Consider the following 4,794-nt stretch of genomic DNA (forward strand, 5'->3'; position numbering starts at 1 on the left):
TTGTTACCAAACGGCTGCTGACTGCTGCAGCCGCGTAGACAAACATACTCTAAATAACGTTGATTTAACAAGCTAAAAATTGACAAGATATTTCTTTTAATCCGCAATGAGCTCACAAGAGTTGTGCAAACTTGGGACCAAAAAAAATCTCACCAGAAACTAAACACTTGTGGCCTTTCAAGTGATCATTTAAAACATGGCAGGCTCCACTGAGCAACCCTAATAATCGATCAAGAAAAAAATCTATGAAGCTTTAGTAGGTGGCTTTTTGGCCCCCACTCATTAAAACCCCAACTGCACTACCAAGTCATCTACTCACCCCCCACCAACACACAATCATTGAAACAAATTATGAATCCCATAGAAAGGTTTTTGAGTACATTGTTTCTCTTCCTTGTTTTTCCTTCTTGCTTATCTATTGACATCATAGCTCCAAACCAATCAATCAAAGATGGAGATGTTCTGGTCTCTAGTGGACAAAGCTATGAACTCGGGTTCTTTAGCTCTGGCATCGATTCTACTCGTCGTTATGTGGGAATTTTGGTACCGTAAGGTTCAAAACGAACTGTTGTATGGGTGGCAAATAGAGATAATCCTATCAATGGTGCCTCCGGAGTCCTAGCTATCAACGAACAAGGTAACCTTGTAATTTATGAAAATAACCGAAGTAGTGTTCCTGTTTGGTCTTCAAATGTTCCAGCCTCAATATCAATGACAAATTGCACGGCTCAGCTCCTGGATTCAGGAAACTTGGTCTTGGTTCAACAGGATAGCAAAAGGGTCTTGTGGCAGAGTTTTGATCATGGTACAGATACTCTGCTTCCTGGTATGAAGCTTGGGCTGGACCTGAAAATCGGTTTGAACCGGTCTCTATCATCTTGGAAGTCCAAAGATGACCCGGGAACCGGAACCATTGTCTATGGTATTGATCCAAGTGGGTTTCCCCAGTTGTTCCTATACAAGGGTCAAATCCCATGGTGGCGTGGCGGACCATGGACTGGACTAAGATGGAGCGGAGTACCCGAAATGACCCCTACCTACATCTTCAACGTTACTTTCGTTAACAGCGTTGATGAGGTATCTATATTCTATACTATGAATAATCCCTCCATCATTTCAAGAATGGTGGTGAACGAATCAGGAGTAGTGCAGCGGCTGTCGTGGAACGATCGTGATCAACAATGGATCGGAATTTGGTCCGCCCCAAAAGAACCATGTGACACCTATGGCCAATGTGGTCCAAATAGTAACTGTGACCCATATCAAGCAAATAATTTCATATGCAAATGTCTACCCGGATTCGAACCCAAGTCACCCCAAGAATGGTACCTGAGAGACGGGTCAGGAGGTTGTGTCAGGAAACCTAACGTGTCCACGTGTCACAGCGGAGAAGGGTTTGTCAAGTTAGCTCGAGTGAAGGTGCCGGATACTTCAATGGCGAGTGGGAACATGAGTTTGATATTGAAAGAATGTAAGCAAGAGTGCTTGAGGAATTGTTCTTGTACAGCTTATGCTAGTGCTGACGAAAGAGGGCTTGGATGCTTGAAATGGTATGGTGATCTGGTGGATACAAGAACGTTTTCAGATGTGGGGCAAGAGATTTACATCCGAGTGGATAGAGCAGAATTAGGTACATGTCCATGTCCTAATTATATGGGAAAAAAAAATTATGTGCATGTATAAAATATATTTTAAAATAATTTTTATTCAATTATTTTTATATGCATGTATACTTTTATTATCGTTTAACCAAAATATATCAGTTCAAAGAAACAAAGTTGTTGAAGCATCTAGATCCATATTCTATGTTTCAAGATCATATATATATATATATATATATATATATATATATATATATATATATATCTTGAATTATATTTATATTTCAATTTTTTAATTTAGTTTTTGATTAAATATTGTTTGATATTTTGCTTAGTTTTAAAATAAAATTATAATATTTTTTCAATATTAGTATTTGTTTTTGCGTAACCCTAGAATTTTTTTTCTTAGATCTTATTCAATCACTTTCAAATACAAATTTGTTTTTAATTATCGTTTGATAAAATAAAAATTAAGTTCAAAAAATAAAATTATTAAAACATGATCAAGTTCATAGACTGTAATATAAGATCAATATCTTTATCTACTTCCATCTCTTAATTTTTGCAGTTTAATTTTTAGTTTTCATTAATGATTTGTTTATTTTTTGTGTTTATTATCATAAATAATTCTTAATGTAAAGGCCCTTAAACAATTAGGTACATGTCCATGTCCTCATTATATGAAAAAAAAAAAAAATAGAATAGAGAGTAATTAAATATAAATTTATAGTACTGAATAGCTTGAAAAGATTTAATTTTCAACTCTTATCACTAAACATTTCTTATATTTTCAATTTCAGATAAATATGAAAAGTCAGGACCTCTTGCCAATAAAGGAGTTAAAGCAATCCTGATAGTGTCTGTTGTTGTGACATTGTTTCTGATCATCTTCCTTGTGTGTTGGTTTGTAAAGAAAAGGAGAAAAGGTAAGCAAATTCCCTTCAAATGTTGCTCCTGAGCAATATATTTTTTCGTAACATTATTAAACTCAGGGTGTTGAGTCAGTAAAAAATGCAATGTGATGCTGAGCTAGAGTTTTAATCTTTCTGATAGTCTTGAGCTCAAAAAAAGAAAAGGAGAAATAAGTTTTGCATGTTGATGACAGCCAGGGATAGGAAAAGAAGAAACGAATTTCCGCTGTCATTAAATTCAAGGTCAAATTGCTTGAGAGACTTGCCAATTAGGGAATTTGAGGAAGGTACAACAAGTTCAGATTTACCACTTTTTTGATCTTAGTGTCATAGCTGCGGCAACAAATAATTTCTCAGATGCCAACAAGCTTGGAGAGGGTGGTTTTGGCTCGGTGTATAAGGTAGCCTAGCCTGCCTTGAAGTCCCTCAAACACATAGCATCACTTCAGTTTACATGTTGAACTATGAGATTGATGAATTTGGATTGCGATTTTCAGGGTCTGCTGCATGATGGAAAGGAAATTGCGGTCAAAAGACTAGCAAAGTATTCTGGACAAGGGATTAATGAGTTCAGAAATGAAGTCGAGCTCATTGCAAAACTTCAGCACAGGAATCTTGTAAGGATATTAGGTTGTTGCATCCAAGGAAGAGAGAAGATGTTGATCTATGAATACTTGCCAAACAAAAGTTTGGACTCTTTTATTTTCAGTATGTCATCATCGATCATTATGTCAAATTGTCCCTATATTGTGGATTTTTCAGTTTTTCTCATTCTATAAACTTGAAAAATGAATTACAAGCCTGCATTGATTTGATGAGATTTATGCTTCTTTGGGTACAGATGAACCAAGAAGGTCACAGTTAGATTGGTCTACTCGTCACAACATTATTTGTGGGATTACTCGAGGAATTTTGTATCTTCATCAGGACTCCAGATTACGAATCATCCACAGAGATCTTAAGGCAAGCAATGTTCTACTAGATGCCTCAATGAACCCAAAAATTTCAGATTTCGGCATGGCTAGAATATTTGGAGTAGACCAAAATTGAAGCCAACACAAACCGTGTTGTTGGAACGTAGTAAGTTTATCCTTATATATTTAATGAATTATATTAGAAAATAATATAAGATTATTTTTAGAATTTTAACTAATAATTTAAGTTTTTTTTAGATAAATTAGTTTTTGGACATAATATTAGAATTTTAATTATTTTATCTAATTAAATTAAATAAAATTAAGAACTTATACAACTTTTAAATGTTAGAAAATAATATAAAATTATTTTTAAAATCCCACCATAATTTTTATTTATATTTTTTTGAATAGCTGACTTTATTAAGCTCTTCTTTTCCTATGTTATTGCAGTGGTTATATGTCACCAGAATATGCAATGCAAGGCTTATTTTCAGTAAAATCCGATGTATATAGTTTCGGGGTTTTGCTATTAGAGGTCATCACTGGGAGAAAAAACAGCCATTTTTATGATGAAAGTAACTCTTCGAACTTGGTTGGATATGTAAGTAATAAGATCACATATACATATATTGCCGATTTTAAAATTTCAACTCCAACATAGCATATTGATGTGAAATTTTCTTTAGGTTTGGGATCTATGGAGAGAAGGCAGGGCCTGGAACTAGTGGATACATTGATGGGCGACTCGTATCCTGAAGATCAAGTCTTAAGGTGCATCCAAATTGGTCTTTTATGTGTGCAAGAATCTGCGATGGACCGACCATCAATGTCTGATGTTGTTTTCATGTTGAGTAATGACACAACTCTTCCATCGCCCAAGCAACCTGCGTTTATTATGAAGGAGAGTTACTATAGTGGAGATCCATTAACAAGTGAAGGATCACATTCTATAAATGAAGTGACAATCACCATGCTTGGACCTCGGTAGAGGCTTACATATATCTGACGTTCTACTTTTATTTGTTAATATTAATGTGTATTGATATTATGATAGCTTTTACGATAATATTTTAAAAAATGTTTAATGTGGAATTCAAAAAATATTAATTATAATGTATGTTAATTAACTAAATATTTGTACAACTTTAATAAAAAAAAATACAATTTTAATCACACCATATTGTTATATACCAAGTGGATCCTAGTAGAAGTAGCATGGTAGTTGAAATATTATTTATTACATTTCTAAGCATGTGGAAACCAAGTAGTGTAGTTATTCTTTAATTAACCGACAATGTAGATAAAGATGACTCAATAGTCTCCCAATTTAAATCATCTTCATCAAGAAAGCTAAGTTCTTCACAA

At 34.3% G+C, this 4,794-nt stretch overlaps 1 pseudogene; it reads left to right on the plus strand.

Annotated features, from left to right (window-relative positions):
- The first annotated feature begins 326 nt into the window (after positions 1-326).
- LOC118057954 (G-type lectin S-receptor-like serine/threonine-protein kinase RKS1) lies at positions 327-4,582 on the plus strand (annotated as a pseudogene).
- The last annotated feature ends 212 nt before the right edge of the window (positions 4,583-4,794 follow it).

The sequence above is a fragment of the Populus alba genome, chromosome 4, assembly GCF_005239225.2.
Source record: "Populus alba chromosome 4, ASM523922v2, whole genome shotgun sequence".
NCBI lineage: Eukaryota > Viridiplantae > Streptophyta > Magnoliopsida > Malpighiales > Salicaceae > Populus > Populus alba.